This window comes from Grampus griseus, assembly GCF_964374135.1.
Source record: "Grampus griseus genome assembly, chromosome: 21".
In the NCBI taxonomy this organism is placed as follows: Eukaryota; Metazoa; Chordata; class Mammalia; order Artiodactyla; family Delphinidae; genus Grampus; species Grampus griseus.
In genome coordinates, this window is record NC_139015.1 from 5,450,539 (window position 1) to 5,476,483 (window position 25,945).

The window sequence follows — 25,945 nt, forward strand, 5'->3', positions numbered from 1 at the left end:
GCTAAGGAGGCTTTTAGTTGTTCTTCATTTAATAGAGGCATAGTATTAAAGCACTTTTTATTTCAGTGCCCTATTGATTATTTAAAAATTCATCATTAAAAATAATATTTAATAATGATTAGTCATTATTAAATATTTATTACGTATACATTTATTATATTATTTATTTATTATTAGATATTTAATAATGATTGGTCATTATACCTAAGCTTTTGGTTTTGGTGGGTTTTTAACTCCCAATATTGGAAAAATGTGTATGTTCAGGGATTGAGATACGTCTCACAATCAAATAAAAGGGTACTTCATGGAAAAGAGTGTTCAACTTTCCTTGATTTTATTCTGAAAGAAGTGACACTTCTTTGTATTTAAATGCCTTTCACGTTATTCCCAGGACCAATTTTAGCTCTTTTACAATGTTTATCCTCAATCATTTATCACCTTTTGTCACTAAGCTATTTAAAATCATGTTAGATGCTAAGAGGTAATCTGGAGCTCTTATGCCAAAGGCTACAATGTCTCATACATCTTGAAAGTGAGATATCAGATAAGAATATCAGTCTTAAGTATTATCAGCCCTGGTAAACTGGTGCCTCGGTGTCTGCACCTTATGTCAACTCAGGCTGAACATACTGGACTTAACATATGTAGTGAGAAGGAATTATGGGGAAACACAGCTATTTCCTTAACCTGAACCCTTAGAACACCAACATACAGGAACAATTATGAAACAATTATCCTAGATATATCTATGGCATAATAAATGACAATAAACCCACTTTTATGATGCTTTAAATGAAAGATCTCAAATTTACAAAATCTACAATAAGAGCCAGTTTACGAAGGATAGCATGGAAAGGAAGATAAGGATACAAGGATAAGGATAGAAGGATAAAATGGAAAGTTGCATAGATTTCATATTTTAATGAACTTATGTGGGTGAAGAGCTTTGTAAATTTGTAAATCAAAATATATTTTATATTTGTTTTTAGTATTCTTCCTTGAGTTTGAAAGATAAATTTAAGTATGTACATCTTTATATATCTGCAGGAGAAAGTTTATAGTATACTATAATCTCAAGTAGTTTCCTAGAAGCTAACTAACTAAAGACATGATGTATTCTAACTATAATGAATAGCAGTTCATTACAATTTTTCCTTTGGAAAATATATGTAAATCAACTAATATATTAATGATTGGTTATTTTTACCTAAGAATATGTTTCAGTGGCAACTGTATTTGTATCAGTCTAGTGTATGGTAGCTTACACTGAAACAAATTAAATTAATTTAATTGGCATGGGTTAAACGAGGATAAGTATGTGCTGGTGAAGTGAATGTTTGTCCCCTGGGTAAAGGAGACTTTTTCTTCCTAAATAATGATCTGGGCTCAGTGTTAACAAATAAGAGTAAGTCATAGCATAGCATGCTAACCCACAAGAGGTATGTCACAGAATACTAGATCATTTGACAAAGAGCAAACAGAAGCCTGGAAATCAAACTATTTCCCCAAAGCCAGACCTAGTGGAAGCAAACTGCCGGAGCTTCTTGCCTCTGTGTTTTTTTCTTAGTGGTACCCCAGAGAAGAGGGAGGTCCTTCTGAGGGCCGCTGGGGAGGGGAAGGCTGGTGGGTTTTATCTAGTGCTTTCTGCTAGGGTAGTGCATGTCAATTTTAGGGTCACACGGGGGATCTTGTCATTGTACAGATTCAAATTCAGTGGGTCTTAGGTGAGGCCCTAGATTCTGCATTTTGAGAAATCTTCCAAATGATGCAGATGCCCTTGGTCTGTGGAACACACTTTAACGGCTACCTTCCAGGTGAAAGGAAGAGGAAATTCTCTTTCCTTTTTACAAGTTTCCTTCAATTTCCCAGCTCGCTTACCGCAGAGCAGCAGGTCAGTAAAGCCACAACTTCACAATAGCCCAAACACAGAAAAACCTTTGAAAGGAAGAATTAGATTGACTTCGGAGGGATCGCTAAAAGGAGAATGAATATTTATTTTAAAAAAAAAAACAAAGCAGACTCATTCAGATTAAGATAAAAGGATAGCCAACCTTTTCAGTGAAATTGCCTGCCTAGAAATATAGCCATCACATCTTTGAGGACAAATAAGACCGCACCTCAGGTTTAGACTCAATCTTCTTCAGTTTCTACAGAGTCCACTTGGGAGAAATATTATGAAGAAACTTGGAGTCTGAACCCTCCTCCTCCACCCGCTTCCCTAAGTGTCTAATATTTGCATTATATACAAAAGGAATCTTTCTACTCTGTGATCTGTCAAGATAAAAAATTTTCTCGGGCCAGAAACATGCTAAGATGAAACAAAATTATAACTGAACAAATCCTACTCCAAAGCTGTTTCCCAGTAGGAATTAATATCAGAAACATTTACTTCACATATTTTCCATTGGATGGCCTTTTCAGATTCTTGCTACTTTAAATACAAAAGTAATATTCATTGGGCTACACTATTTTTAAAATGTGTTCTTATAATCAATTGTCAAATCTTCTTCAAGCTTGTATATAGGTGTTGGGCTCCTAGAATCTAAGTGGCTATATAGTAAAGCACTACGGTAGATAATTTAACTTTGGACTTTGATAATTTAACTTTGATATAGTTCCTCAAACAACTTAAAAATATGATGTTCTGTTAACAGTTATATGGACATATTTTTATTTAGGTAACCATAGCAAAAATAACTTGTATTCAGTGTAAGAAGAAATTACAGATTTGAACTGTGCATGAATTTTATTTAAAAATTTCATTTTTGCTCCATTTTTTTTTATCAGGTCTATACTTTTAAGAGGGAGAAAGTCACAGAAATGTGTCTATACATTGAGCTTTTCAATTTACATAAACAGTCTTCAACATTCAGAAGAACAGCAGGCAATCCTAATAGATTTAGCATTTGGTGTCCAGGAAAACAGACACATTTGGTAATCACACCTATATACCCTAATGTCTGAGCAACCATTAGAAGGTGTTTACTTTTTCGGTTACATAATTAGAAATCTATTACATTAGGGAATTTTGGAAATGGGAAATTAAGAATCATTTTCTTTGCAAGTGGTTATAAAAGGCAGAGTTGATTGCTGTTGATTAAAGAATCTGTAATGAAAAGTAGTTTTTCCCTTCTTCCAAAAAGTTGCATTTTTCTCAAAGAGGTACTGCAGGCAACAGAAGCAAAAAATGCCACTTTGGTAGACATTAACTTGAGACACAAATCTAATATATTTACAGCCAACAGCTTTAAAAGTCATATGCAATCCCACAAGAGCAATACTGATTTCACTAACTTTGACATAAATGTCAAACTTGATAAGCACAAGTTCAAAAGATCTATACAAAAGTATACAAAAGTTATATATCTATACAGTAGTCCTCCCCACTTATCTGCAATTTTGATTTCCAAGGTTTCAGTTACCCGCAGTCAACTGTGGTCCTAAAATATTAAGTGGAAAATTCCAGAAGTAAACAGTGCATAGGTTTTAAATTGCATGTCTGTTCTGAGTCACATGATAAAATCTCTCTCCATCCAGCTCTGACCTGCCTGGGATCCCCAGCCATCGACCTCGTCGATCCAACCATCCACTTGGTCACAGCTGATGATCCAGCATCACTGGAAGCAGCTAGTTCTCCTGACGTATCATCAAAGTCAGTACTAGCCTAATGCCGCATCACAATGCCTGTGTCATTCACCTCATTTCCTCTCCCGTTGTCGCAAGAAGAAGAAGGGTGAGTACAGAACAATAAGATATTTTGTGAGAGAGAGAGGCAGTACTCACAATCATAATTGTCATAATTTGCTATTAGTTATTGTTAGTCTTTCACTGTGCCTAATATATAAATTAAACTTTATTGTAGGTGCGTGTGTATAGAAAAACACATAGTATATACAGGGCTTGGTGCTCTGATTTCAGGCGTCACTGGGAGTCTTGGAATATATCCCCTGTGGTTAAGGAGGGACTACTGTACCAAAAAAGCATACAAAAGACATGTATCTGTACAAAAGATCAGAAAGCCTATACTTTCTGATATGAGATATGCTTAAGAATTTTGAAGTAGAGTAAAAATTCCTGTAACATTTGTTACAAGATGTCCTGTTCAGGCATAACTATTTACAGAGAAAATATAAAGTGAATATGATATATTGTTTCAGCTATCAATCACTACATAACAAACCACCACAAATTAAGTGGCTTAAAGCAGCAGTTGTTTTCTTTGCTTAGAATTATGTGGGTCAGTAATTTGGCCTGGCTCAGCTGGCAGGGTCCCCCCCGCCCAGTTTTATTGAGATATAATTGACATACAGCATTTTTGCTTGCCCAACTCCTGAACTTCAGATAAAAACCATAGAACTCTGTGACATCATCAACCACCACCACAGCAACAACAAACAGAACTTAAGGGCCTTCCGTCATACAAAAATTACCTCTAAGATGAACCACAGACCTAAATGTAAGAGTTTCAACAAATAAAAAAGAAAAAGAAGAAAAAGGCAAAAAAACACATACTGGGAAAAATATTTGAAAAATACATATTTGATAAAGGACATATCAGAATATATAAAGAGCCCTAAAAGCTCAATAATAAGAAAACAAATTAAAAATGAGAAAAAGATTTGAACAGACCCTTAAAAAAAGAGAGAGAGAGAGAAAGCTATCGGATTTGTGGTTACCAGAGATGGAGGGTGGAGGGAGGGCAACTGGACGAAGCCCATCAAAAGGCACTGCAAACTCCAAGTTATACGATAAATAAATACTAGGGAGTAATGTGCAGCATCATCAGTGTGATTAACACACTGTCTGTTATGTAGGAAAGTTGTTATAAGATAAACAAATAGTAGGGAGTAACTTGCAGCATGATCCGTGTAATTAACACGCTGTCTGTTATGCTTGAAAGTTGTTAAGAGAGGAAATCCTAAGAGTTCTCGTCACAAAGAAACTTTTCTACTTCTTTAATTAATACATGAGCTGATGGATGATCACTAAACTTATTGTGATAATCGTTTCAGGATGTATGCAAGTCAAATCCTTATGCCAGACCCCTTAAGCTTATACAGTGCTGTACGTCAGGTATATCTCAATACAACTGGAAGAGAAAAACTATAAAATTTCTAAAATAAAATGTAGGAGACAATCTCCATGTCCTTTGGTTGAGCAAAGAATTCTTAGACATCATGCCAAAAGCACAATCCATTTGTTTAAAAACTTGACAAATTGGAATTCATCAGCGATCTTAAAAGACACTTAAAATAGTGTCAAAAGACATTATCAAGAAAGGCAAGTCTCAGACTAGGAGAAAATATTTGCAAATTATACATCTGGTAAAGGACTAACATGTGAAATATAAAAAATACAACTCAATAATAATGACAAAAGCAATTAAATACGGGCAAAAGATTTGAATAGATATTTCATCGAACAACATACACAAGTGGCCAAAAAGCACATGAAAAAATGCTCAGCATCATTAATCTTTAGGGAAATGCAAATTAAAGCAACAATGAGATACCATTGCATATCCTCCAGGACGGAAAAAAGGATGGACAGTAACAAGCCTTGGCAAGGATGTAGAGAACCTGGACCTTCATTCATTGCCGGTAGGGATGTAAAAAGGTGCAGCCACTTTGGAAAAGAGTTTGGCAGTTGCTCCAAATGTTAAACCTATGCCCCAGGACTCGAAACTCCACCCCTGTCTATTCAGGAAAATGCTAACATATGTCCACGTAGACACTCACACGTGAATGTCGATTGGGGCATTATTCATAATAGCCAAAAAATAAACTGGAAATGCTCCAAAATTACAATCACCTGATGAATGGATGAACAAAACGTGATATATCTATACAACGGAAAACCAGCAACTGAAAGAAACAAACTACTGGTACACGGTACAAAATAGAAGAACCTCAAAACCGTTATACTAAGTGAAAAAAGTGAGACACAGAAGACTACATATTTTATGATACCGTTTAATGTAGAGTCTAAAAAAGACAAATTTACAGAGACAGGAAGCAGATCAGTACTTTCTGGGGCTGGGTGGGGGGTGAGGATTTCAAGACCAGATCTGTAAGGAGTTGTATTTAATGGGCACCAGGAAACTTTCTGTGAGGAGGAAAATTTAAGTGTCTTGTGGTGACACCTGCACAGCTCTATAATTCAGTTAATTTATAGTAAATAAAAGACACGTCAGTAAAGCTATCTAAGAACAGTTAGACATTGAATGTACCAAATTGCATCTTCAGTGCTTCCTGGACTTTAGGACATCTCTTTACACTTAAACACACACATGCACTCACACACACACACACACACACACAGGAGCGTGCATATACATACACATTCAGCTATTGTTCTACCCAGCCTACCTCTCAGATCTTTTATATCTCATCTCTTGTTATTCCATCTATTTATCTTACGTAGCAGATTCTTCCCTAACTTTTTTCATAATCTCATTGCCTTTGAAGCAAGAGCCTTCTCCTTCATAGTACCTAAAACTTCCTTTATGAGATTCTTTTCAAACAAACTATTTTTTGTTTAAGTAATATATTTGACATCAAACTTTAAGCAAATAAAAATGTTCTGCATGGTATTAATTTTATGGAATTAAATGGATTGTTTTATTTCACATAGCTTGTTCATGGATATACATGACATTTTTCAATTAAAATGAAAACTATTCCCCAAATGCTCCTTGGCAGTATTAAATGGAAGTATAATTTAAAAGCAGAAAGTTCAAATAATGATTAAATACCGTCTCAAGAATTTGTTATACACTGGCCTGCTTGGACTTAATAATTTTTAAATTACTCATCTTCATGTTCTCACGTTGATCTTAGCCAAATTTTTTGTTAAGAGATTGTCATTTGTGATTATAATATGGTACTCATTGTTCAGAAATAATTTTCCACCAGCTCACTATCTGTAGAAGTTGTTTTTATTCACACAGCATAATCTCATAAACATAGAGACCAACCTGGTTTTCGCAAATATGGGAAAACCAAAACAGAAAGTTCTAGTTTTTAGAGTAAAAATCAGCAATAGAGAAATTTTTAAAGTATCATTTAATTAATTGTTACTACGTTGAAAAAATGTTGAATAGGAACAACATGTGTGGTTGTATATCTTCACAAGTTTGTCAGTCAAACAGAAGGAATCACTGTTCTCTGTATTTTATACTCTTTTATTTTTCATTTAACACTACTTAAAAAATATTGCTCAATTAAGCAATAACAAATTACACAGTTTCCCACTCTGTCCTGTCTTATTACCTAACATCCAAACCAAAAGCAATGGAAACCAGTCATTGATTCTGGGCACCTTGTTGTTTCCATTTTATCATGAAAACTGAAGAGACCTTAACTGATGCTTGGAAAACTAGCTCTCATCACAGAAACTCAGGCTGAGTCAAGGAAACCTTTGAAGACACAGCCCACTTTCCTGCACTTCCTGAGAGCTACTTGAATAGGTTTCCACACTTGCCAAAAAGTCAGATTTATCTCAGGAAGTAAGCTTAAAATGTTCAATCATTAAGATTTATTAAAGTATAATGTTAATACATCAAACTGATAGGATCACTTCATGTTTCCCAATGTGTATAAAATGCACTGTTCCTTAATTACTATCATTTTCACACGTAGAAAAAGAACACACGGAACATGACTATGCTTTGAGGTAAAAGCAGTTTACCACTAAGAAGACCATATTTTCTCTGCAATGAATAAGAAGCTGAGTGCCCCTAGAACCTTTTCAAACAATCCCAATTTGGGACTTAACATGTGTGTACTCCTGGACTCTGGGCACATTGATTCTGTGTTTTCTTGGTTAGGAAGTCACTTCCCTCAAGCTGCTGTGTTTCATTTTGTTTTATGTCCTCCACATGCTGGAGGAGTGCTTTCAGACAGTTTTATAATGAGTGTAATAAGGGTGGTCTAGTTGATATCCAAATTTCCTTATCCCTTGCAAATAGGCTATTCAGTTTTGAGACACTCAAGTCTAAAAGTCAAACTTACCAAAATTTCTATCTCCTTTTCTTTTTGTCTAAGAGTATATACCTATATAGTCTCATTATCTTTCTTTCACCTGCTTAAATATTTTCTTGATTTTCTATCTTTCCAATCACTGATATTTGCTATTTCAAATTAAAAGCAGGAAATTGTTTTTCACTGCCAAAAAGTATTAACAGCAAATAAACCACTCCTTTGAAACATTTGTCAACCTCAGGGTTGAAATGTCATCTGGCTGAAAGAAAATGTGAAGTACCAGGATTTCTCTGGTCAGCCTCCCGTAACATTACCCTGAGTCTTAATTGTACCTGCGCAGACCCTTCTGCAGATGACAACTCAGTGCATAAGACTATCCAACTGGGTATCTTTATATCCCTGTGAGGAAAAATACAGCCATGTTTTCATACCACTCTGTGATGCTTGTGCTCACACACAGGTACCCTTTCATTTGTGATGCTGGAGTTTGTATTCCTAAAAATCAAGCTGGTAGGCAGGTGCTGCACAGAGAAACACAGAGAGAACCACCTTCACTCGTGGGACCCATACAAGGATGGGGTGTGAAGAGAAACTGACAGACTGTAAGGAAAACGAGCCCCATAAGCAGATGAACAGAGAAGCAGAGGGCTTTGTGGATTTGCCAGTGCTTTTGACTAGCAGAGTCCAAATGGACATATTTCACTTTGGCTGAAAATAAGCGAACCAGGGAAAAGAGTTCATGAGAAATGTACTTCTTGGTCTATAGTCGTATTTTTTTAAATAGTGAATCAATAAAGCAGTGGCAGCAGCATAGCTTTGAGCATCACAAAGTTCCCTTACAGAGAGGGACAATGAAATAGACAAAAAACAGATCTCAGGGGACAATATTTTCAACAAAAGCAGGTGACAAGATACCACCCAAAACCCCAGAAGCTGAGTAGGTAGGACAAGACTCAGTCCTGTGTGGAGATATAGGTATGGATATATATAGATAGATAGATATGTGATCATATATTGGGACCGGCAGCTGTGCAGAGGTAGAAGTAAGAGGAGTTTTGATGATCCTACGAGCCAGACTTAGAAATTGCTTACAAATATTCATCTCTAAAAGAGGAGGACCACATCTTAGTAAAAACATATCAGCAAGCAGATTCGGGGGACAAATGGTGAAAAGAGCAGAAGTTTGCAGACTTCGGAATTGTGGAGAGTGCCGAGAGACCACAGGCACAGGCTGAAGGGCTGCCACGAGATCGGAGGATTCTGGGTCAGCCTAAGTTCCCAGGAATTAGGAGCTCACAAGGAAAAAACCGCCCTTTGAGTAGGACAGAGCCCACTCTGAGGAAATGCTGCTGGAAGCAGAATCCCAGTGGAGCAGGCAGGAACACAGTTGATGCAGTAGAGAGGGAGCCCTCACATCAGTGAGCAGGGGCCCGCGGAAGCTGATCTCGGAGAGTATTTTTTAGTGGCAACTTCAAAGATGAACACTATTTTTCACACTTCACAGGACCCACAGGTGGGGGGATACCCAAACACTGAAGGTAGAAAACCATCCTGCTCCATCCAGACCCATCACACATGAGCCACAGGAAAGGGCCCTGATTGATGGCTCGTCAAAGAAAGTGTAAGAAAAAACTGCTCGAAAAATGTACCAACAAAGGAGCACACCGAAAACAATATATAACAGTATTTCAAAATTAGCTCAGAGGAATTAAGAAAATGGCAGAAGCCGTGAATAAGCAGCAGAAATCACAAAAAGAAAACTGTGAAAATGGATGACTAGAGAACAGGAGGATGTACAGCAGAGAGAGATCAGGAAAGGAAAAAATTCAAACTAGAAGAAACACACAAAGAAAGACTACAGAGAACATGGTGAGAAAAAAAGTTAAGAAAGGGGAAATTTTTTAAAAAATCAAAATATATGGAAAGGTATAGAAATGGGTTTGTTGGAAAAGGTAAATATGGAAAAGAGGCCATGAAGATGCAGCATGTGTAACAATGGAAACTGGAGAATAAAACCAAAACAATGGGATAAGCCCGGAAAGAGACACTCTGTACCCAGGAGGGCCACTCAGGATAGTCAGCACCAAGACATATCCACGTAAATCAGCTGACCTTTTAGAGAAAGAAAACAACTCTATGGACAACCAAACAAAAGAACCATAAAACTTGCAAAAGAAAGAAAATCAGAATAGCCTCAGACTGTTTCACATCCATACCTTGTGCCAAATGACAATAAAGAAACGTTTTTAAATTCTCAAGGAAAGAAAAGTGAGCCTAGGATTTTACATATAGCTAATTGACCCTGGAACGTAAATGCCAGAGAGAAATAGTTACAAACATGCAAGAACTCGGGGGTATTATTCTATATGGTCTTCCTGAGAAATCGATAGAAAAGCCTCAAACTTGAAATAACTAACTATAAAAGATTCATCCTAAAGAACAGGGTCCTATTGCAGAGAGGTCCGTGGATTTGGTGGTAGGAAGGGTGAGGGAGTAGCTGCATGACGGTTTCTGTTTTCTAAGCGTTTTTCTTTCTAAAGCTTTCTGTTTTCTAACACCGTTCTGATTTCAAGGGAGTATAAAAGGAGGTCATTAGATGAAAATATGAGTTGGAGAGGGTTTCAAGAGATGGAAGAGGACATGACAAGTCATCACTGATAGTGGGAAAGGGAGTTTAAGAGAGAAACAAAGCGGCAAATAATGTTTTGCCGTAGTGTCGGGGGCTCTTCCAAAGTTCGTGTGTATGAAGGTTTCCACAGAATCACACGCTGGGCACTGTTGATCAGGAGTGACTGTGGATACCACCAGTGACTCACAAACGCCACAGGAGCGGGAAGGGGGTTGGCACAGGAAAGCAAGTGGGGTGCTGTTGGGAGAGGTCCTGGACTCCTTTGGAGAGGTATGAGGGAGGCGTCTAGAAATGGCACAGGTGGGAATTGAGCTGGAGGGCTAGGTCGCTAGTTTACCATGGGAACCCTGTCATATTCCACAGGCTGAAGTGGACTCGAGTGGGATGACGCGGGGCTAATCATCCTCTCTGGAAGGGGACGACGTGAAGGGTGCGAAGCTGATTTGTATTAGGCCCATTTTACAGTTAAGAAAATGAGTCAGGGACCTCCCTGGCGGTCCAGCGGTTAAGACTTCACCTGCCAGTGCAGGGATTGCGGGTCCGATCCCTGGTCCGGGAGCTAAGATCCCATATGCCTTGCGGCCAAAAAACCAAAACACAAAACAGAAGCAATACTGTAACAAATTCAATAAAGACTTTAAAAAATACATTAAAAAAAAAAGAACGAAAAGAAAATGAGTCAGCAGAAGGTGATGAGTCATGAGGCCAGGACTGGAATATGGAGGGTCTGCCTTCCAATGTTAGGCTTGGTTGGATGTGACTGTGACATATTGCCTCACTTTTAGTAGATAGTTATTTTTAATGGTTTGTTATTTTCATTTTGCTGTTACTTCTGAACATAAATACTGAATGTTTACCATCTTACCAACAAAGATCCCATCTATGGTCCTGATATCTGATTCTCCAACCTAAATTAAATCGAATTTGAGAAATTCTATGTCTCTTATGAGATTACAGAGTTACCTTATTCAGCTTCACTGACCTAAAAACAAAGGCCTTACAAAGAAAAGTATATTTTTTAATTACTAATTTTTCCAAATCTGAATTCTATTTATTTTTTACTTTTGCTGCATTGGGTCTTCGTTGCTGCGCATGGGCTTTCTCTAGTTGCGGCGAGCAGGGACTGCTCTTCGTTGTGGTGCGCGGGCTTCTCATTGTGGTGGCTTCTCTTGTTGTGGAGCATGGGCTCTAGGCGCGCGGGCTTCAGTAGTTGTGGCACACGGGCTCAGTAGTTGTGGCACACGGGCTTAATTGCTCCGTGGCATGTGGGATCTTCCCGGACCAGGGCTCGAACCCATGTCCCCTGCATTGGCAGGCGGATTCTTAACCACTGTGCCCCCAGGGAAGTCCCCAAATCTGAATTCTAAAAGACTTTCTTAACTTAGACAATTCTACCTCCTGGTTCTAAATTTCAATTAAATCGTTCCAATTTCTGTACTATGACAACCTATTAAAGTGCCATCCTTGAAAACGTTGACATACTCCAGGAGAATGACAAGCTCATTTTCATCAGTACTTAAGTATTTAATATAATACCCAAAAGCCTGGAAGGATTGCTCCAGGAAGATATTATAACTTGAAACCCAGAATTTGCTTTGAATATTATTTATCTGCTGAGAAGGAATTTTCAATAAACCCTAAGGATACTTAAATCAACAAATACTTATCAGCTGTGGTAACTGTAGTGACCCGGTCCTGCTTCTGTCACTGGTGTTAACAGAGCAGCGCTGCTACTCACTGTCTTTCCCCAAAATCTTACTCTACAGCAAAAAAAAAAGCACAGGATCCCTTGGAAAGACCTTTTAAAATCCCCTCACAAGTGGCTGTGAGCACAGGTGTTCATTAAATTTGGTTGTCAGTTTGCTTGTCATTTATCCACGGAGCTTATTTTCACTTTCTTAGTTTTTCAGGCTCACAGAAAAATGGCTAATGACTATTCATGTGGTCCCAGGGGAAATTTCTTCTGGAGAAATAGACGGCAACTTCTAATGTCATAACTCAACAGTGTGACCTTCACCAGGAGGTGGAAAACACCAGTAGGGCTTCAAATCTTGAAGAATCAGTTCCTGAAGCCCAGAATCAGTTCTTGAAATCCAAAATGGGTGAACTTTTAAATTTTACATCTTTAGTTTTGAGTTGAAATTTCACTCTAAGCCAGTCACTTTAAAGTTTTTGGAAAATCACTTTGCCTACTGTAAAGAATTATTTCGCAGAAAAAAAAGTTTAAGGTCTTGTAGGGTCAATCCTTTATAGCATGTTTACAGGCCTCCTACGAAAATACCTTTAACTACATCCTCTTCAGGGTTGCCAATAATCACAGTACTTTTAAATTGCAAGGAAATCCTTATAAACATTTACGTATCCCAGAAAAGATCTAGTTTAATTTCTATCCAAATAGATTTTTATCCAAATATCCAATCAAGTAAATTATTTGCTGTCTAGTACATAAACCCTCCACATATTTGATTTAATGTTTTTTTAAATAAAAAACAAGTAAAACTGTATGTGTATACAAGCCAGTCTTTACCAAACTCTTTCAATTGCTAAGCCAATAGAGGTAATGTCAAAATGAGGCAAAGCTTAGTTAAACATGTTATGTCTTTGTTTATTCTTAGATATTATGGTGTATTCCTCTGATAAACAGTACTAGGAAAAAGGGACTTCAGGTCTGAAAAATATTAATTAATCAAAACTAATTGGTTGCCTAAAGTTAGGTTCAAAACTAACTAACACTAAATAGCATATAAAATAATATAAGGGCTATTTCAGGACAAACAAGCAAACAACCTATAATATGGAATGCAGCTAAAGAAGCCTTAGGTAAATTTAATTTTTTTCTTTTTTGCCAACAGTATTATGGTCACAATGGTGACCCTCATGAACTGAGAAGAGCTGATATATTATACCATAAATGGGAAATTTACCCAGATAAATAGATTCTTTGGTAGCACTTAACACTTTCACAGACAGCAAACAAACATTTTTGAACTTCAAGAGCTGATTGGGAGTTTCAAGAGCTGAAGCCCTTTTGTGTTGCTTTATGAATGTTGTCTTTTTTTAATATATAAATTTATTGATTGATTTTTGGTTGCATTGGGTCTTTGTTGCTGCGCACCTGGGCTTTCTCTAGTTGCAGCGAACGGGGGCTGCTCTTCATTGCGGTGCGCGGGCTTCTCATTGCGGTGGCTTCTCTTGTTGAGGAGCACGGGCTGTAGGCGCACGGGCTTCAGAAGTTGTGGCTCGCGGGCTCAGTAGTTGTGGCACGTGGGCTCAGTAGTTGTGGCTCGTGGGCTCTAGAGTGCAGGCTCAGCAGTGTGGCGCACGGGCTTAGTTGCTCCGCGGCATGTGGGATCTTCCCAGACCAGGGCTCGAACCCGTATCCCCTGTATTGGCAGGCGGATTCTTAACCACTGCGCCACCAGGGAAGCCCCATGAATGTTGTATTCTGTGGCCTTTCAGGCACTAACATGACATGGTAGGCTCACAAGTATTAGAGCTGGCTCTTTGGGGGCAATGCCTGGCAATTTTTAATTTCTAAATCTTAAAACTGTCAAAGGCTTCAAGGATTAATTGTATACCAGTTCTCTAAAAGTCACAATTTCATTCAATTCTAATAATAGGCCCTCAGAGAGCAAACATAGTGTTTGTTAGTGTTGTGTGTTCCCTTATTTCATCCCGTTGTTTAGAAAGCTAAGAATGCATATTTTCATAGACAAAACTTTGTCTGGATCACCCTAATGTTATAACCCAGGCACCAATGTAAAGTTGGAAGTAACCGATTTATGGCAAACACTGTCTTCACAAAAACCAAATGACATAGTTACAATTCCTATAATATTAGCAATTTCAATGAACTAAATCAGTTGCATTATTACTTGAAAGCTTCCTGCAAAAATACCATTTGCATAGAAACTGTATAGAGGAAAAATATTTTTAAGCGATTTTAGAGTATCACAATTTGTGAAACATTAGACTGATTCATTTCTAAATATTATAGCAGAAAAAATATTTTCTGGCAATGTCAGCTCAAAATCTGATGTCTCCCTTTTTCTTCCTTTGAAGTTAAAAAACATTTTGTGTGTTTTTGTATATTTGTTTCTTTGTTTTCGTTTTTGCACAGACTGGGCTAGATATATTGTAGCCGAAAATGAGACTTTGGTTGCTTTACGTGTGTGTGTGTGTGTGTGTGTGTGTTATGTGTGTAAATATACACAGACAAAAAGCAAGGAATCAAATGGGCAATAAATAAATAAAAGAATTAATATAAAATAATATAAATAAACCTTTAGGTTAATGATATTTGGTTTTAGTTTTCACTCTGACAAAACAATTTAATCTACTGAGGCTTTGGTCTGAAATTATGACCATTTAATTATGGTCATAGATTTAATTATGACCATTTATTTCAAAAGATTGGTGCAAGATGTAAAAAGCATGTATCATCCTCTTACTTTCTAAAGTTGTTAGTTAACAGGATAATGATGGTAAGTGGTCAACAGGTGTCAATGTGAAGGTTGAATGGTGTCCTGCAGAGGTTAGCAAACTTTTTCTGTATAAGGACACACCATAAATATTTTACTTTTGCAGACCATATGGTCTCTGTCACAACTGCTCAACTTTGCCATCTTCACCCAAAAGCAGCCAGAGACAGCACATCACCAGTGAGCACACATGTTGCTCATGGCCACTGAGATTTGAATTTCAAACAGTCTTCTCATATGATGACATATCATTCTTTTGATTTTTTTCCTACTATTAGAAAATATAAAAACTATTCTTAGGTAACAAAAACGAGCTGCAGGCCTAGGGAGTGCAAAGAACATTAAGTAAACCAAACCGCGACTCTAAGCTGGAGCTCTCCTGAGCTCTCCACTCTGCCGCCCAGTGAGGTCACCTCCGTGGGCCTCAGCCCCCTCGTCTACAGAATGGGAGAGTTGAGAAGTCCCTTTCAGTTTAATATCTAGGGATTTTAGTGAGATCATCATCCCCTAGTTGATATTTAATAACTGTTATTGAGAAGATATGGAATGGTGTTTTGTAGTTTGCGAACTGCCTGTGTGTCTTATCTTATTTCCTCCTCAAAATTTTCTGTGAGATGGTATAATTTTACCAACTTTTTCAAAAAGGAAATTGAATGTTTAAGAAATAATCCTAAGGCCACACACAGTGAGCAGTAACAAACTCTCTTCTTTTTTTTTTTAAATGAAAGCTTCTTTATTTATTTATTTTTGGCTGTGTTGGGTCTTCGTTTCTGTGCGAGGGCTCTCTCCAGTTGCGGCGAGCGGGGACCACTCTTCATCGCGGTGCGCGGGCCTCTCACTATCACGGCCTCTCTTGTTGCGGAGCACAGGCTCCAGACGCGCAGGCTCAGTAGTTGTGGCTCACGGGCCCAGTTGCTCCGCTGCATGTGGGATCCTCCCAGACCAGGGCTCAAACCCATGTCCCCTGCATTGGCAGGCAGATTCTCAACCACTGCGCCACCAGGGAAGCCCCCAAACTCTCATCTTGAACCCAGATTATCAGACCATGTCAAGTTCTCAGGACATTTCTGGCACAGCAAATATATATATCCCACTAGATCACTGGTTTAACAAGGGTAAAATTCAGAGCAGCCAGGTGGTTGAGCTGCATAGCACAAGGTATAAGGAAAGGACACACTTCTCCAGGCACCCCATTCTCCCTGAATCCTCATGTTTTCAATATTTTGATCACCTTGAGAAACTAACTGCAGAGCATTCAATCGAAATTACTACTCTTGTCTTATCTTCCCCAAGATACACTCTATAGTTCTGGGAAGACAATGATGTCGAAAGAGAGAGAGAAGAAATTAACTGGAATATGTAATAGCACATCTGTGTCTCTTCTACATTTCTTGTAAAACTGAGACACTGGTAGCTGACACTTACATTTCAAGGTAATAAGCATTACATTTATTTTTATACCCTCGTAAATTCAATGCCTATTTTCAATTTGCCTATCAACATAATGGTCTATGTTCTTTATGTAAAGATGGTATCATCACTAAACAGAAATATCAAATCTCTAAGAATGTTATACTGGGTTGACTAAAGAAAATCTTTATTTTAGGCCTTTTCTTCATCCTTGACCAATTCCTTGACCTTCAAAAAGTTACAAATACTCTGTGGGCCTTGGTTTAACCACCATCTCCTATGAATAAAAGAAGTTTATAAAGTGTTTATAATTATTTGAGGTGAGAATGTAGAATAAATTGAAGGAAAATAAGCCAATAACATCTTAATTCTCTGATCTGAAGTACAGATAATTTAATTTTTGTGAATTATGTACGTTCATTCAGAAGTCATTTTGAATACCTATTGTATGCCAAGTACTGTACTAGGCCTTGAGGGTATAATAATGAGCAAAACACAACTTCTCTCCTTGGGAAGCTTACATTTTGTTCAGGGAGACAGATAAACAAAAGAATATATGATTTCCAGGTGCTAAAAAGGGCTATGGAGAAGAACAAAAGAGGGAGAGAACTGATGGAATGAGTGTTGCTCATAGAGGTCAGGCAGAGAGAACAGCACATAAAAAGGCCCTGAGGTATCCTCAGCTTAGCAGGAGTAAAGAGAGCAAAGAGGCAAGTGATGGGAAATGAGGTCAGACAGGGTTTCCTCTGCTTGAGATGGAGACCCTGGAAGTCTCTTTTGCAGAGTAGTGTCATGATCTGACTTAGGCTTTAAAAGGATCCTTCTGGCTCTGCGTGAAGCATATGCTATAAAGGGGCCAGGTCAGATGCAAGGATAACAAGAAACAATTGCAGAAGTCCAAGTGAGAATTTATGATGAGTTGAGAAAAGATCGTAGTAGAGGAAGCTGTCAGTGTTGGTCAGATGGTTTGAGTCAGGTGAAAGGAAGAGCTGTCGGAAGTTACTGACAGTTTGCCTGCAGGAGTGAGGAGAGTCAACAATAACTGAGAATTTTGGCCTGAGAAGCTGGAAGATGAATGTACCGCTCAAAAAGATGGGACGGTGTGAGTACATCCAAGTGGCGGGGAGTGTGCAAATCAAGAGTTAGATTTCGGACAGGTTGAATCTGGGAAGCCTGGTTAGCATCCAGACGGAGATGCTAATTAGGCATTCGGATATATGAGATCCGAGTTTGGCAGAAGTCCTTGGGATAGTAGTCCAACTGGGAAGTAGAGTTAGCTAGAGAAAAAATTTGAATTCACTCCTGTGGAGTCCGCAAAAAGGAGGCTGAAAAGAAACAATGACGCATACAGGAGGAGGAGTGAGAGAAAGCAGTATTCTGGAAGCCGGGTGAAGGAAATGTTTTAAGAGCTGTGTTGAATACAGCTTACGGGTTGAGTAAGAAAAGAACTATAAACATGACACCGGGTTGGCAAAAGTTTCTGACAACCTTCAAACGAGCTCTTTCAATCCAGTAAAGGACAAGAATTTGATTGGAGCTGGTTCGAGAGAGAAGAAAAGTAAAAGATGTGGGAACCATAAGTATAGTTGTCACTTTTGAGAGTTGCTGCACAGAGAATTAAGGTCATAGGTGGAAGGAATTGTGGCATCAAGGGAAGGTTCTTTTAAGATGGAAGATATTAAATATGGTTGTACAGAAAAAATACTGAAGCAGGAGCAAGGTGCAGAGATTAGAAGAGAGTGATCCTGAAGCAGATTATAGTGGCTGCGTACAGTGCACAAGAAGGGTTGCCTTAGCCGAGAGGACAGATTGTACAGTAATGGTAATAAGAAGGAAGATTACATGGTACAGATAGAGGTAGTTTGGTAGATGTGGTGCTGAGAACACGTGGAACATCTCTTCTGACTGCTTCGGTTTCCTCAGGGAAATACCTAGCAAGATCATTAATTGAGAACAATTGAGAAGGAGGTTTGGGAGTCTAGGGGAAAGTTGTAGAACAATGGCCTAACAAAATAAGAGAACAAAGGAATTAGAGAGATGTAATGTATTTCCTGGAAACGCTAAGAGTCCACTTGAGATTAGTGGTCATTATTATGTTTTTCTTTAAGTTGTCACAATTGTGTGCTTTTCTCCAACCTTGGTCTGCTTCCTAGATAAGAACATTCAGAGTAAGATTTAAGGAAAGATTGAGAGTTTTCTGGGAGAGCACTAGGGTCAATCAGAGTTCCCTGTGAGGTCAATGAGTTCTTGGTGTCTCAGACATTTGGGGAAAATGAATGGGAAACATAAGAGGTAGTTTTCAGAGAATGAGATCCTTGAAGTTAAGATTATGAAGAACGACAGAGATGTTGGTAATAACAAATTCTAGAGTATGACCATGAAATTGGGTATTGAGCAAGGATGGATAAATAGATTTTTGGAGATCAAGGACATGAGAGTCCATTTCTCTTCTGTGATACGTAGGGCAGGCCTGAGGCTGGCAGAGAGGAATCTGAGAGTAAGCGCAAGAAGAATCTGTGGAATCCTTTGGCTGCCCTGCTCATTGTATGAGGACCTACAGAGAATGTTGTTATGGGGCTGGCACAGCTCCATGGGTTTCCTCTTCTGCCATGTCAGTGGCATATCCACACACATGGAATCCTGTGGATACCTCCTGGCAGCTATGACAGTAGAAGTAAGTCTCTATTTAAAAAAGAAAAGAAAAGAAAGATATATTATACCCCAGTTATTGACAATTCTGTACTCTGAAGATGGCCCAGAAAAATTATCCACTTGGACTCATTTAGTGGTCTTTCTCAGAGAAAGAACCATGGCATGCAGCTATGATCATTAAGGACACACAACAATGTCGGAAGGTCAACATCCTCTTTTACTTCCTGATAGGTTGCTTTCTTTGTCCTCTTTAGAAAATAAAGTGGTTTGGAGTATTGCTTCAGTTCTGTAGGCCCTCATTTCCACAACTCCAAACAGACCTAGGGTGAAGTGTGGAAGAAAAATGGGAAATGGACTGCTTAGAAATATTATACTCTATGCATTAAGGAAAAGGGGTAAAAAAATGTTTCTCCTGTGCAACCTAGATCACAGGATAGGTAAGCTGGTTAAAAGTTAAAACTGAGATCATTTTGAATGTCTTCAATATCCTCTTGTTTTTACTAACATTATACCAGGAGTTATTTTGTCAAGGCAAAATAACTTGTAAGAATATAACTGTAATTATAGTGTGCCATTATTTGGACATATTGCAATGGCATAACCAATTATCCTGTCATTGAATGTTTAAGTTATAATTTCATAATTATAAATGATACTAAAGAGAGAAATAATTTTACATATGTCTGTGTCTGCATCTCTCATAACATGCTTTGGATATATTCTGGAAGTGAAGTGTATTAACCATTTTAATAAATGTGATATATAGTATAGATAAGATATAGATCTTGATACAGATATAGAGAGAGATTGCCAATAAGATTGTAGCATTAACAAAATCTCATCGGCAATATATAGGAATAGCTCCTCACTATTTTGATATGCTTTTATTGGAACTAAATATTAAATTTAAAAGATTTCTCATGGTTTTAAGGGTAAAGAATTTTTTTAAAAAGATGTGTTGAGTGACAGAGGATGCCAATTAGAAAGCGATAAACTTATGGGAGAAAGAAAATTACTAAAGTACATTTGGGTAAAGCTGAAAGAAGGGAGACACAAACAAAAAGCTGCCATGGAATTAATATATAGCAGTGATGAGAAACTGCATCCATTCAGAGAGCTGACGATGACTCATTGTTCAAAGCAGAGCACCTGTCAAGGTCTGACCTTGCTTATATTTTCATTGATCTGAAGTCAGAAGAAGCATGGAGGGACACTGTCACACCAGAATTAATCCCCACCAACAGGGAGAAATATATTGGCAATGGGAAAATTATGGGCAAAAAATAGGTGAGTGGTGTTAGAGGAATGGAGAAAGCTTCCTTTGTGTAATTCTTTGAGACAGACCTCAGATACAAAGGAGAGAATTTGATTCTTTGTTCTGGATCTTTCTTAAGAAAGATGGATTAAGAGGGTTTGAAAGCTCTAAAAATGTAATTATCTAGGCAATAACTAATTATTCTGATGAGGTAGAAAAGTGACAGGTAAATGAAAAAATACTTGAGTTTCACAGGCTGTTCTCAGTAAATTCAGGTCATAAGAGATGTGTACAATAGCAGGATGATTAAGCACATAGCCGAGGACAAATGTAAGATTCTGGCTCAGCCAAGTTAAGGTGAAATCCTCAAAACAGCTAAGGACTTACACTATTAAATGCTAAGGAAAAAACATAGAAGAAAAGATAGACCCTACTTGAAATGATTGTTTGAATGTTAATAAATAATAGAAAGAAAGAAAAACACCTCCTAGATTTTTATTTTATTTGGTGTCCTCTCACTTGTATAATAACATTCAGACTACAAAGAACAAAAAATTTAGTGAAAATAATCAAGTTATTATTGATCGATAATTTAGTCAAGCAATGCATATTAAAGCCATTAGGTTGAGAGATATTGGGGAATAGGATATTTGTAAAGTGCTAAGTATCAGCCCAAAATTATTTACTAGCTGGAAAGGGAAAAATAATCTTTATATCGGAGAGATCTAGTAGTGACATCTTAATAAAGGGGCCAATCTTTGCATTGTGGAACATTCTGATGTTGTGTCTAATTATATGATTCAATATATGTCAAAAATACTTAACCTGAATATTAATAAGCTTTTCATACTAATTTCCAATTAACAGAAAATGCTAGAGTTCAAAGAATCAATTATATATATTCCAAATTTATGATATTTTACCAAAAAAAAAAATCCTGATATCCTCTCCATTAATGTTATAAAGAAATTTAAAAGTGTGGGGGAAATGTTCTAGATCAAAAGAGATATAAACAAAAGTAATACATAAACTTTATTTGGATAATAGTTCAATTCAATCATAAGGAACTAGAAAAAGAAAAGGAAATTAAACACAAAATTCTCAACAGGAAGAAAATATAAAGATTAGACCCAAAATAAAAACTAGAAAACAATAGAAAAAAAATCAATGAAACTGAAAGTTGCTTTTATAAAAAGATAAACAAAATTGACAAATCTTTAGCTAGGCTCACCAAGAAAAAAAGAGAGAAAGACTTGGAAGACTTGGATAGCCACAGCAATCAGAGAAGGAAAAGAAACAAAAGGAATCCAAATGAGAAAAGAAGAAGTAAAGCTGCCACTGTTTGCAGATGACATGATACTATACATAGAGAATCCTAAAGATGCTACCAGAAAACTACTAGAGCTAACCAATGAATTTGGTAAAGTAGCAGGATACAAAATTAATGCAAAGAAATCTCTGGCATTCCTATACACTAATGATGAAAAATCTGAAAGTGAAATTAAGGAAACACTCCTATTTACCATTGCAACAAAAAGAATAAAATATCTAGGAATAAACCTACCTAAGGAGACAAAAGACCTGTATGCAGAAAATTGTAAGACACTGATGAAAGAAATTAAAGATGATACAAATACATGGAGAGATATACCATGTTCTTGGATTGGAAGAATCAACATTGTGAAAATGACTCTACTACCCAAAGCAATCTACAGATTGAATGCAATCACTGTCAAACTACCACTGGCATTTTTCACAGAACTAGAACAAAAAATTTCACAATGTGTATGGAAACACAAAAGACCCCGAATAGCCAAAGCAATCTTGAGAAAGAAAAATGGAGCTGGAGGAATCAGGCTCTCTGACTTCAGACTATACTACAAAGCTACAGTAATCAAGACAGTATGGTACTGGCACAAAAACAGAAATATAGATCAATGGAACAGGATAGAAAGCCCAGAGATAAACCCATGCACATATGGTCACCTTATCTTTGATAAAGGAGGCAAGAATATACAGTGGAGAAAGGACAGCCTCTTCAATAAGTGGTGCTGGGAAAACTGGACAGCTACATGTAAAAGAATGAAATTAGAACACTCCCTAACACCATACACAAAAATAAACTCAAAGTGGATTAAAGACCTAAATGTAAGGCCAGACACCATCAAACTCTTAGAGGAAAACATAGGCAGAACACTCTATGACATAAATCACAGCAAGATCCTTTTTGACCCACCTCCTAGAGAAATGGAAATAAAAACAAAAATAAACAAATGGGACCTAATGAAACTTAAAAGCTTTTGCACAGCAAAGGAAACCATAAACAAGACAAAAAGACAACCCTCAGAATGGGAGAAGATATTTGCAAATGAAGCAACTGACAAAGGATTAATCTCCAAAATTTACAAGCAACTCAATATCCAAAAAACAAACAACCCAGTCCAGAAATGGGCAGAAGACCTAAATAGACATTTCTCCAAAGAACATATACAGCTTGCCAACAAACACATGAAAGGATGCTCAACATCATTAATCATTAGAGAAATGCAAATCAAAACTGCAATGAGATATCATCTCACACCGGTCAGAATGGCCATCATCAAAAACTCTACAAACAATAAATGCTGGAGAGAGTGTGGAGAAAAGGGAACCCTCTTGCACTGTTGGTGGGAATGTAAATTGATACAGCCACTATGGAGAGCAGTGTGGAGGTTCCTTAAAAAACTAAAAGTAGAACTACCATACAACCCAGCAATCCCACTACTGGGCATATACTCTGAGAAAACCATCATTCAAAAAGAGTCATGTGCCACAATGTTCATTGCAGCTCTATTTACAATAGCCAGGACATGGAAGCAACCTAAGTGTCCATCAACAGCTGAGTGGATAAAGAAGATGTGGCACATATATACAATGGAATATTACTCAGCCATAAAAAGGAACGAAATTGAGTTATTTTTAGTGAGGTGGATAGACCTAGAGACTGTCATACAGAGTGAAGTAAGTCCGAAAGAGAAAAACAAATACCGTATGCTAACACATATATATGGAATCTAAAAAAACCAAAAAACAAAAGGTCGTAAAGAACCTAGGGGCAAGATGGGAATAAAGACTCAGACCTACTAGAGAATGGACTTGAGGACATGGGGAAGGGGAAGGGTAAGCTGGGATGAAGTGAGAGAGTGGCATGGGCATATATACACTACCAAATGTAAAATAGATAGCTAGTGGGAAGTAGCAGCATAGCACAGGGAGATCAGCTCAGTGCTTTGTGACCGCCTGGAGCAGTGTGATGGGGAGGGTGCGAGGGAGGCTCAAGAGGGAGGGTATATGGGGATGTATGTACAGGTATAGCTGGTTCACTTTGTTGTGGAGCAGAAGCTGATACACCATTGTGGGGCAGTTGTAGTCCAATGGGGATGTTTAGGAAAAAAAAAAAAAAAACGGACCAACTCAGTGAAACCTTGTGAATACAATGTTAAAAAGTATAACTATGAATAATAAAATTTAAATTTAGTATGAAAAGATAAGAATGGCAAATTATATTGAAGCTATGTGGAATTATGTTTATCGACAAAGGAAGAGAAAATAAAAATGTAAATATTGCTTGAAAAGAAAAGAGAAGACAGAAATAAATAAAATTATAAATGAAAGAGAAGACATTTCAACTGATATCAATCACAGAAATATAGAGGATCATAAGACCATACTATGAACAATTATATGCCAACAAATTGTATAACCTAGAATAAATGGATAAATTCCAAGAAACATACAACCTACCATACTGAATCATGAAGAAACAGAATGTCTGAACAGACCAAAATGAGAAAGGACATTGACTCAGTAATCAAAACACCTCCCAAGGGGCTTCCCTGGTGGCGCAGTGGTTGAGAGTCCGCCTGCCGATGCAGGGGACACGGGTTCGTGCCCCGGTCCGGGAAGATCCCACATGCCACGGAGCGGCTGGGCCCGTGAGCCATGGCCACTGAGCCTGCGCGTCTGGAGCCTGTGCTCCACAATGGGAGAGGCCACAGCGGTGAGAGGCCCGCGTACGGCAAAGAAAAAAAAAAAAACACCTCCCAACAAAAAGCCTAGGACCAGTCGGTTTGATAGATGACTTCTACCAAGCATTTTAATGATGAATGTCCATGCTTAAACTCTTCCAAAAAATTCCACACTCATTTTACAAGGCAACCATTACCCTGATACCAAAGCCAGATGAAGACACTACAAGAATTGAAAACTAAAGGCCAATACCCCTAGTGAATATAGATGCAAAAATCTTCAACAAAATACTAGCAGACTGAATTCAACAGCACATTAAAAGGATCATACATGATGATCAACTGGGATTTATCCCTGGGATGCAAGGATAGTTTAACATATGCAAATCAATAAATATGAAATACCACATTAACAAAATTAAGTATAAAAATCATATGATCATCCCAATAGATATAGAAAGAGTATTTGACAAATTCAACATACTTCCATGATTTTTGAAACAAAGCTCTCAACAAATTAGGTATAGAGAGAATGTACCTCAACATAATTAAGGCCATATATGACAAACCCACAGCTGACATCATACTCAGCAGCAAAGCTGAAAGCGTTTCCTCTAAGGTCAGTAAGTAACAAGACAAAGATGCTCACTCTTTTCAGGTCTATTCAACATAGTACTGGAAGTGTTAGCCAGAGCAATTAGGCAAGAGAAGGAAATAAAAATCAGGTCAAATTGGAAAGGAAGAAGTAAAATTGTCTCTGTTTGCAGATGACATGATCTTGTACATAGAAAACAAAAAATACTCTACCAAAAAAGCTGTTAGAACTAAGAAATGAATTCAGTAAAGTTGCAGGATACAAAATCAACATACAAAAATCGGTTGCATTTCTATACACTAACATCAAACTATCAGAAAGAAAAGCTAAAAAAAAATTCTATTAAAATCGCATCAGAAAGAATAAAATACTTAGGAATATATTTAACCAAGAAGGTAAAAGATCTGTACACTCAAAACTATGAAACACTGAAGATAGAAATTAAAAACACAAATAAATGGAAAGTTATCCCATGCTCATGGAATGGAAGAATTAATATTGTTAAAATGCCTATAATACCCAAAGTGGTCTATAGATTAATGCAATCATCATCAAAATTCCAATGGCATTTTCACAGAAATATTAAAAAATTCTAAAATTCATATGGAACCAAAAAAGATTCCAAATATTCAAAGCCATCTTGAATAAGAACAAAGCTATAGGCAAAACACTTCATGATTTCAAATTATATTACAAATCTATACTGATAAAAACAGTATGGTTCTGACATTAAAACAGACATGTAGACCAATGGGATAGATCAGAGAGCCTAGAAATAAATCCAGACATATATGGTCAACTGATCTTTGACAAGGGTGCTAAGAACACACAGTGGGGGAAAGATAGTCTCTTTAATAAACAGTGTTGAGAAACTGGATGTCCACATGCAGAAAAATGAGATTAGACCCTTATCTCACACCATATACAAAAATGA

General features: G+C 37.4%; 1 long non-coding RNA gene across 1 annotated transcript in view; it reads left to right on the plus strand.

Moving 5' to 3' along the window:
* Positions 1 to 3,673: 3,673 nt before the first annotated feature.
* Positions 3,674 to 25,945, plus strand: part of LOC309838963 — a 42,862-nt gene continuing 20,590 nt past the window's right edge. Inside the window, exon 1 of the long non-coding RNA XR_014298430.1 lies at positions 3,674 to 3,733. This is a non-coding gene — a long non-coding RNA (uncharacterized lncRNA). The remainder of the gene's footprint in view (positions 3,734 to 25,945) is intronic.